Below are 11,313 nucleotides of genomic sequence, written 5' to 3' on the forward strand. Positions count from 1 at the left end.
TAGCCTCAGGCAAAGGAAGGCAAGCTAGACCACAGACAATTTGAGGCTGGCTATACAATTTCTTTTGCCTTGAAGGTGGTAAGGGTGCTACCCTGCTTGGCACAGAGTGAAAGTTTGTTCCAGGGGTAGGGGATGTGTGGGATATGAATCTATCACTCCAACATGTCTTATTTATCTGCTGATGAGGGTTTAGTTCCCTTAATTGGGTATTTGAGGAAAACTGTTCTGAGAAGGAATAGGCGGTCAAAGAGGGTCAGATCTTTCATGGCTAGAAAGGCTGGAAACAGATCTTCAAGGAGGAGTCTATAAAAGACTAAGTATAGAGAGAGGGCTGACAGTCTGTTCTGATAATTAAAATTTTTGAAGCCGCTGACCTTTTTAATTGAGTGATATGTTTAAATAAATACACTCCAAAAGGTGCATTGAATTCAGTAATGTAGTTGATGAGGTAAGAAGAAAGGGGAGCTGATTTTTGTGAATTTAGTGGAGATGCCTTTGGAAATTAGATGAGCCAGACAGAATGTGTTTTGGTCTATTGTGTAGACATGATGGTCAAACAATAAGGAATTATCCACGAGAATAGCTAGATTAGTTACAACAGTGCCTGATAGGAGTGGTGTGTCACCTATATGATATATGGAAATGTTTTGTTTTGTTTACTGAAATGAACAATGCTACATTATTTTCACATTTAACTTAAGACTATTGTCCTTGATCTAATTGCTAATATGGTCTAACCCATGTTGGAATAATTGTGACTCAGTAGAAGACTGAATAACAACACCCAATTTACAGCCATCTGCCAACTTAGATGACCATAGGCCAGGAGTGTTTTCTTCAAGGTCTGAGAAACAGATGGCAAATAGGAAGGAGCCCAACACTTAGCCCTATGGTACACCACCAGTAACTTTTTTTTTGCTTTTGAAGGTGGAACCAGTAACATTAACCACATAGTTTCTATCAAACTGTTTTGCTTTCTTTGTTATAAAGTTTTGTTTTGGTAGTAATGTTTATGATATTGTAAATGCAGGTACAAGATATAACAAAATAAAAGAAAACTGTATCCAAGTCCTGCTTGTCTCTGTAACTCTGATAACCTCACCAATGAATATGCATAATTTATGTAATTAGGTATCCCTGATATACCCAGATGTCACTGGTTTAGTTTTCTGTAAGTTGAAAGCTATGGTTACTGAAATGCTTCACAAATAAGGTTGCCACCCCTCTGTTTTTTTCCTAGAGTATATGGACACTGGTTCTCCTGTTCTGCAACTTGGACTCTACTTTTTCGCACTGCTTTGTCAGCACATCTTGTACACTGATGAAAGACAATATCCCCTTCTTATTGATTGGCTGTTGCTGTGTTGGGGAAACAGCCAATCAACAAGCTCTTTTCCCAACACAGCAAGCAGCCAATCAACAAAATAGACTGCTGAGAAGCTTGTGAAAATTAAGAAATGAAAAGCAGGACTCTTTGCTACTTGGTACATTTTTTGAAAAGGTACTGAGAGTTTGTCTGCAACACTGCTGTGTTTTTCCTTTTAGGATGGAGTTGGAGTGCGAGCTTCTTATTGCGGGCAGTTTGCTTGTGTAGGATGGTGGATGCTTCACTGGCCAGAGAGAATTTCAGCCAGCTCTGCAGTGACAAGTTTTTGGGGTTTGCTTATGTTGCTGCTGTTTCCCTTCTCACTCTGAGAGACTACAAGACAAGGAAGCTGTTGTACCAGGGAGCCACAGGAGAAAGGCTGTGAGTTTTTTTTGTTAAGAAAAAGCACTGTTTGCACAGAAATAGTTACTGAGAAGTAAATAAAACTGTGCAGACTGTCTGATTTTTTTTGCCTCATATTCTGTTTACTACGTTGTGATTTTCTCTTAGCAGACATACCTCTCAAATATCCAGATTATTGCTTGATATTTTTGGGCTGTTTCTCATAAAATCTGCATTTTTGGGGCTAATCAGATGATTGAATTCTGTAAATAATAACTATTTGAGTTTCAGACTTCATAACCTTCATGCAAAGCCTTTATTCTAGCAACTTCCTAAGTCTGTAAGAGCAATATTTACCATTTGTTCCCATTTCTTGATGTGCTAAGAGGCAAGGTATCATGGCAGCCAATTGGAGTGTTGGGAGAGTTTTAAATAATATATCCTCAGAAAATATATTGAATTCTAGCAACTTTTGATTTTGGGTCTGCTTGCCTATTTCTTGTGCCAAATGGTTTGCCCATATCTTTGCCTGACAAAATAGTTTGTTCCTCATAGAATTTGTAGCAGCAAATTACTGACATTCATTTGAGTTTATACAAGCATTATTTTAAATGTGTCCATTATTTTAAGCTTTGCTCCAGTTTCTTGGTTTAACTCCTTAAATAATATTTGTGTGCTAGACTTCATATTTTTGAGGAAATGCACAACTGAGCAAAAACTGTTATTCTAGCCACTTTCCAAGATTATAAATAATAATTCTGTTCCCCTTCTCATTAGTGCTTTTCAGATTTTTTGCGCTAAGAGGGTGAGAGGTTTCATGCTGTTGTCTACAATAGAATATCCAGATTTTTGCCTCATATTTTTTGTTCTGTTTCTCATATACTCTATGGCTTTCTAGCAAATCATCGAGGGTTGAAGTTACTAAATAATGACCAGTATTTGGGTGTTAAACTTCATATCTTTAAGAAAATTCACAAAAACTGTTATTCTAGCTACTTCCTAAATTATAAGTAGCAATTCCATTCCCCTTCTAGTTAGTGTTGTCCAGAGTTCTTGTGTTAAGAGGTTGAGAGGCATTGTGATGCTGTCTAGAACAGAATGTACAGATTTTTGCCTCATGTTTTTGTTTTTTATTATATACTCTGTGTCTTTCTACAGAGTATATAATAAAAAACAAAAACATTTTTATTATATACTCTGTGACTTTCTACCCGCGGTAGTGGTGCTGCGGTAGCGTTGTCGCCTCACAGCAAGACGTTGTTGCATTCGATTCTCAGCTAGAGCGTCTTCTGTGTGGAGGCATGCATGAATGGGCGTGCCTTCGTTGAAGGTTGTGCATCAGGGCTGATAACTCGGCACATAAAAAAATCCACTACCAAACATTAGTGGACCAGAGTTCCGCTGTGGCGACCCCTAACCGGGATAAGCCAAAAGACACAACAACAACAACAACTCTGTGGCTTTCTAGCAAATCATCTAGGGCTGAAATCATTAAATGAGAGATTTGTGTTTTACACTTCATATCTTTAAGAAAATGCATGATAAAGCAAACTATTCTACCAACTTTCTAAGATTGTAAGAGCAATATTTAAAATTTGTCTCAGATTTTTGAGCTTTTGTCCTACATTCTTTTTGGCTTTGCAATAATTTAATCAAATTGGGCTGTCATCCAAATACAACAACATGCCTAGTTTGTCTTACGTATTTTGGTTGCAGAGTTTATTATGATTGCTGAGCTAACATGTATTTCATCTTTAGCATCATTGGCCCACAGTATGCCTGTTAGTGCAGTTTGCCCTTTCAATTACCCCCAGCAATAGCTTTGTGGAAATGTTTTTTTCACTTATGGGAATGCAAGGACTGATATAAGGAAGAGAATTATTGTGTCTCTTGCCATGGCTGACCTGCAGGTCAAACTAAATTTTAATATGTGTTGTTCACAATTTTATATATTTACAAAAAGTAACTAGCCATTACTACAGGCTCTAACAATGGTTAGAGCAACTGGCCTGATCTTGCTGGAAAACTTCAGTATATATAAAATTTTGGCAAGACTATGATTTGTTTCAATTTTTCTATAAAACTAGTAATGTGACCTATGATTTTATATTCAGTTTATTCATGCTTGTTCATCTTTTGTCCTGTGATATATATGGTGTAATTTTGATGTAATTTTATGTGAAGTGAACCCTTACCAATATACTGCTTTGAATGAATTACTACTAAGTAAAGTTATTTGCTTTACATCTGATTCATTGAATATTTTCTCCATTTCATAGCTGCATGTAGTATTCAAGACTTATACAAATGGGCGCTGACAGATAAAAGGGTTTGTGGGAATGGGTGTGGCTGGATTATGCATGGGGTGGGGCTTGTTTGTCAGGAGTGTCATGATGGAATATACTTCTCAACTTTTTAATGCAAGAAATCCGGACAAAGCCTAAAATAATGGGGGGGGGGGGCAAAGACCCAAAAATAGGGACAGATTTTAAATATTGCACTTATAAACTTAGCTGTTGGAATAACACATACACTGGAGCATTTCTCCCCGGGCCTCCGCTGAAAACAGGCTCTGTGGAACCTAGTCGGACATTCCCGGTCAACAAATGTTAAATAAATAAATAAATAAATAAAATTTTCTGAAGGATAAGTTGTCTATGATGAAGAGACGAAATATTTGAGGCAAAAAATCCAGATATTCTGCAAAAATCTGCACAGTTGAGAGGTATGTGATGGAAAGGTGGCAACTCTATTCATAAAAAGCACATACTTAATTTGTACATAAAACTCCTGAGTTGCTCCATGTGCTAAATTTCTTTCTGTACTTTGAACACGTAGGCATATGCTTAAACTAAATGGCCTTTTTGAAATAGTAGCCTAAATTTGCTAGACAGCAAAGCAAAGCAGTACAAGCTGATATAAGTAACGGAGATAAGGCAAGTAAAAGCTGAGCCATCTGTATCAGTGCTGATAACTAATCTTTAGAAATAGGTTTTATAGTAGTAAGAGGAATCTAGAGAGCTTTCTGTTCATGTTACCCCCAATGTAGTTAATGACAGGGCAGGTTTTGTTTTTGGAAAAAGATTACAAGGCCCCGTCAGTAAATTCCACATTTTGTAGAGTAGTCACAGTTTTTAATCACAGTTTACTTCTCGATCTGCCTTAAAGGATCATTATCTTTTTTCTTTTTTCTTTTTTTATCTTCAGAGGACAATCATTTCTCTCCTACTTTATTGCCTAGTTCATTGAACTCAGGGTGAAGAACACGCAGCTATAATCAAAAAGCCTGAAAGACCCATTCCTACGAAATAGTAAAACCATGCAATCTCTGTGGTTTAGACTGGCCACCTTAGTCCCACAAGTATCTCATTTTTCAATAAATTACTGTTGTCTTAAAGTGGTTGCATACATAACAGTACTTTTAAACAAATGTCACACATCCTACATTGTAATACATTCATGTATACTTTTGAATGGCTTTACTGAATTTAGCTTTTCTGTGCATTTTGCTACCTGCTAATTTGAACTAAACTGTAGCAACGTAATATTTAAATATGGAGATAAATATATACTTTCTGAGCAGTTGTTTGTCAGTATATCAATTCATTGTATTTCTGCCTCTGGCCTGAGTCATGGCTAATATATGGACCAGACCTCCCACCCATTTAACAAATATATAAATAAATAAGGAAATAAACAAATAATAACAAAATGAATACTTAATAGCTAAATAATGACCTGTAGTCTTTATATGAGATTATGGGATCTTATGGCACATTTATACTAAACTGCTCATGTAAGTGTGTGGGTATATGTTGCTGTAAGTACCTTCCTGAATGTCATGTCTACATGGGTATATGACTTCAGCTATAATTCAAGGTCACGTATGAACATTTGAAAGGTAATACGATTTCTGTAGTTTCTCTGCACACTCCTGGTACAACATCTTATATATGAGCACCTTTGTGCAGGTTTTTGTTACTGCTACTGTCTGTTTGTGTGCACATTTGAAATTTGTATTACTTAATATTTGTTTCTATGTATATTTTTCTGCTATTTTATGCTAACCCTAACATTCATATCTATTCTATATATATATATATATATATATATATATGTATACACTGAAGATTATGGTACCTCTATATTGGTGTATGACTCTCGTGCATATTTCTATGCCTATGCAGCAGAAAGCAAATGTTTTCTATCCATTTGACTTAACTGTTGGAGGCCACAATGTACTTGTCAACATGTTAGTAATTTCCAGCATCATTGTTACAAGATGTTTAGTAGGTGATGTCCTTAGCACACAGAACATACAGGAGGATTTGGTCTACTTTCTAACATATCTAGATGAACTTCCCTGCAACAATCTTTTGATGGTCAGGAATAACAGAGCAGCATACTCTCCAGGATAAAGTAGGATGTCATCAAGATGAGTCAACCTATTATCATCTATTTTATGAAAGTATAGTTCAAAAAGCATAACCCTGAGAAAGAAATGTTTATGCAGGCTTAATATTCTGCCAGTAATTCAATTACTTCAGCTCAGACCACTATGGTTCCTCACTATGAGAAAGAGTTGACTATTGGCTGAAACCAGGAGATTGTTGACTCTGTTTGATGTGCACACACTGCTATCAACTTGAACTAAACTTCAGATTTACTCTGTGAAGGCTAAATTAATCCATTTTTAACTAAATTTACTAACAATAATTTATCATCACCACCATCTGAAGTTCTTCTCAATATTTGCAGCTTATAATGTTAATGTCAGATGTGCAGAATGAGAGTTAAAACATCCCCAGAATGACTACAAAAAACGTACTCTATAGCTCCAACACATTTATTTCTTACATTACAAAAACATTAACAGCATTGATCTCTTCAAAATGACACACAGTGAGACACCTTTGATTTTTCATCTTCACAGTTTCCTGCTGATTCTTTTGAATGTGATACCTCCAGCAGTTGAGCTCTGAAAAATAAAAGCATAACCAATTATGAGATAGTATTATGATGAATTCAGAGTGTATCACAGCATTCAGCAATTGTTACACTGCATGCATAGTAAATTGTTACACTGTATGCATGTGTAGTAAATTGCTACACTGTATGCATGCAGTATGCCTAGCAATCTAGGTCAGACAGATAATTTACTAACCTAGGGCACCCTGCACATCCATACATACTCATGTACACATACCCACTGATAGACACAATTTACTTTCTCTCTTCATATATTTAGTTTAATTCTCTCGTGATTAATTTATTTCTTTTTTGAAACAGCATATTTTGTTTGCAATAAATGAATATCTTGGAAGTTAATAGCAATGGAAACATTCTAGTTTTGTCTTCATGGCAAAACATAATGGAGTATGTTTTAATTAATACAATGTATTTATTTATTTATTGCTTTTGTTGACTGTATAGCCCGATTGGGATATGGTATCTCCTCTTCAGTGGAGGCCTGGGTTGAAAAGTTCCTGTTACAAAATAAGCATTTTAATGCAATGGAGAAAAATATAAACCATAAAGTTAGACTACGTACATAACAATAACTAAAAGGCAGCTATGCTACAGAAAATCTGCAATCAGTAAAATACAGTCATTACATGTTAAAAGAAGACAAACTGGCATACACCATGATGTTTAAATTGTCAAACTGCAAATTTACATAGGAGAAATAAGCGAGAGAAGGTATGGGAGATATGAATAAAAACAGAGGAGGTGATAAGAGTAGAAAGCCGAGAGTAGGTAAGGAGATGTGAATAGTGTGCATATTTGTTAGATGGTATAGAGAAAAAGAAAGTTCTAGTGAAGGTGAGGTAGATGTAGACAGTAGTGAGTATAAGTTGGAATTTTGCTGGCGGAATATCTGTCAGGAGGAAAGTAAAGGCAGTAGAAGGGGTAGTGAGGGCAAAGGTATAGAAGACAATGGGAAATTTACTTTGAAGAATTTGCTTTATTGAGGTATAAATATGGGTCACAATATTGATACATAAAGTCTGTCTTACTTCCCTTTCCTTTGTTTTTTTCTACAGCAGTGATATTCTGATTTAAATTTTGTTTTCATGATTCCCATGAGGTCTTTTGTTTGCTGAGACTCAGTGGGAAGAAGAGTGCACTAAAATATCTTGAATCTCAGGTCTTAATTGGGAGGGGGTCACAACTTTTTGTTTAGAACAGGTAATCCTTGGATATTTATTTATTTATCTATCTATCTATCTATCTATCTATCTATCTATCTATCTATCTATATGTCTATCTAGCTGAATTTGCTAACTGGGCAGGTGGGCTAGTCCTGGGACCTTTTTAAACTTTGTACCAGGTGCATAGCATGCATGAGTCCAAAACAATTTATTTTTTATATTACAAAAAAAAAATATTAACTGATCTCTTCAAAATGACACAGTAAGATGCTTTCTGTTTTCACCTTCACACTTCCCTTGAAGTTAACAATAGTAAGGCTGTATAAAGTAATACAGTCACAGAGTAATATAGACATTACTAGCACTTAACCATACTTTGTAGTAATTTGTCATTTTGTCCACCAATGAGACATTGTTTTGTAAATGGTTGTTATATTTTAAACACAGCAGATATAATTTGTTTATAGTTGATGCAATTTTGTAAAGTGTGAATACATATGGAATATAAATTGTAATTGTAAATGGTGGCTATGTATCCTGTAGCAGATATAATTAAGAGAGAATGTGGTCAAGATAAATTAGAGTGTGCAAGGTGAAAGGTAAGTTGGGAGGGGAGTGTGCAGTGCATGAGGAGGACAAGTAAGAGAAGAGATGAAGACACACTGAAAAGTATGAGGAAGGCGAAGAACCTAGTTTCAAAATCATCTATCATAAATATATCAGTCAGTTGTTTCAGAATATGTTGTGGAATTGTTCTGCAAGAGAAATGGATCAATTTAAGCAGAGTTATATCAGCCTTTGGCAGTATTACAGATGCATTTATATATATACATATATATATATATATATATATATATATATATATATATACACACACACACACACACACACACACACACACACACACACACACACACACACACACACACACACACATGTTTGAGATTTTCATTCTTTTTTTTTTTCTTGAACGTTTTATTTTTGTTACTGTGATGATGTGAGATATCCCAAGATGAAACAAACCAAGTAATGCTTAGTTCAACAATGGTGTTTAATAAAATAAAGCTTTAAGGTAAAAAAAAAAATTCTTCATCAGTGAAGTTTTTTTTACCTGAAAGCTTTATTTTATTAAACACCATTGTTGTACTACAGTGTTGCTTGATTTGTTTCATCTTGGGATATCTGTTTTTTATGAACTAAGCTTTATTCTGTGTCTGTTTGGCTGCTTTGTGATGATGTGAGGTATTGCCAGCTATGCCAGGAGAAGTAGAGCAGCTGATGTGTAACATATGCCAGCATAGCTAGCTGGAATTTTGTAAAGAATTATATGTCATTTGTATATCAAACTGATTTGTACAGATGCTTGTGTTGAAAATTTTATTTGTAAAGCTGCTTGTGTTAAGAATAAACCAGCAGTGCACTTTGTTGGATGGAAAAAGAAATGTGCATGCATTACTGTAACTATCTATATGTTTTAACAGAGAATACTGGAAGACAAGAGGTCACTCTCAAACTTTAAAAATAGTAAGAAGTTAAATTACTCGGCCTGAGCCATAAGGATGTTATTTCACAGTTTTGAATGAATCCAGAGATGCAATGTCCATATAAAATAGGATTTACTAGCTCCTATAGGAAAAGTGGAGATGTTTTTTGGTTTTATGACTTCCAGAAGCTGCATCAGATCTTAGCAAGGCTCTCTGTATGTGTATTCTTGACACATAGTTGCTAAATCCTGTCAGTTTCTAGCAATGGGGGGTTGCATGGGAACCAGAAGTCAGATGACCAGATGTATGTAATGTAATTCTGGAATCCATCACTAAGATAATGTTTAATACTAGCTGAGACTGAAATCTCATGGCAGTCTGTTTTTGGGACATGACAAAGAAGGAAGACCACTCACCTATTTCATCTTGCCTTGCTCTAATAAGTGACCAGGGTATAGTAATTCTTTAGATAAGTCAGGAAAATATAGTGAGATTAGTTAAGTACTGCTTTTCTGTAGCTGTGCAAATGTATTTACCTGTGTTATTTTAATATTTCCTGTGGTTGAAACACTGGTGTTTATTGTAAATAGATATTTAGTATTTTCATGTTCTTTTATTATTTATTATTAAATGTATTTAAATATTTCATTGTGGCTTGGCCTTTAGAGAATATTTTAACCTTTGAGAGTACTCATATCCTTTTGGTGACTCTGTGTCCACTCCTGAAAACCTTACTGCATTGGTCAGACTTCCACTAATATTAATATTAATTTCACTTATTATACTTAGGTCCCCTTGTAAGAGCCTTAGAGTAGCTGGCTTGGGAGTGTCTGGTGGCAGTACGTACTTTATAGTGTGGGCAGAAGGGGGCATAGCAAGTAAACCTGTGCCAGCATTTCTCAGGTGTGTGTGTGTGTGTGTGTGTGTGTGTGTGTGTGTGTGTGTGTGTGTGTGTGCAAATCAAATCTCAAAGAGCATGTGTGTCAGCTACTTGAAGCAGGAACACGAAGCACTAGTTTCACAGAGAGAGTGGTGGAGGACTTGGCTTGGACACTAGCCTAAGGACTTAACTCTGCAGCTGTGTCAGTGGGGAGCCTTACTGTGGACCTGGGGAGAGACAGAGAGAGAAACCCAGATCCTGGGCTGAGTGTCTTCCCTATATGCTCTTAAGGCAAATTGTGCTTGATGCAGAGTGCTGCATTTGGAAATACTGGGTATATCAGTTTCTTTTCCAAGTGAACGTCCCTCTACAGTGTCAGTGGTGAGTATTCAGGATCCTTGACTACTGGCCCAGAGTGAGGACTTTACAGTTGCTAGTTTAATGTTTTGTAGCAGCTGATTCTAATTTTAAGGAATAATTTTTACCAGTGGTTCTCTCATCTTGACCTAGTTTGTAAGGGGGTCAGACTAGAATGAGGGCATTCTTGATGTCACTGCAGAGAAGGATTGGAGAGTGCATAATCTGAAAGTTGCAGTGCAGGGACTGGCTGTAATGTTCATAAGGACGTATGTAGGACAGTAAAAAAACAGCAGTAGTGTGGCTTGAGCAATGGTCAGGAGACAGTTTGCTTTTTGCAAGGTGAGACAGTAATGTTCATATCTTAGGGAGCGGGTAACTACTGAATGTACTATGTTCCTCATCTGTAACTATGTTTGTAATATTTTAATTGCTAGGATTCTTCATCTGTAACTATGTCTGTAATATTTTAATTTGTGGAGCTTTTCTCCCCGGGCCTCTGCTGAAAATGGACCTGCGTCCAGTCAGACATTCCCAGTCAACAAATGTAAATAAATAAATAAATAATAAATGATGGACTGAAACATTTGTGTATTAAAGGTAAGTGGAGGGTAGTTACTAGAAAGGCTTATTCCAGTTTATGAAAGAGTTCATTTTTGGCTAAAGCTCTTCTGGCATCTATGGTGAAGTGGTTGGAAGTGGAATGGATGGCTTTAATTTAGGTAATTACTT

This window comes from Protopterus annectens, chromosome 9.part0 (genome assembly GCF_019279795.1).
Source record: "Protopterus annectens isolate FY-2018-M chromosome 9.part0, PAN1.0, whole genome shotgun sequence".
In the NCBI taxonomy this organism is placed as follows: Eukaryota; Metazoa; Chordata; order Ceratodontiformes; family Protopteridae; genus Protopterus; species Protopterus annectens.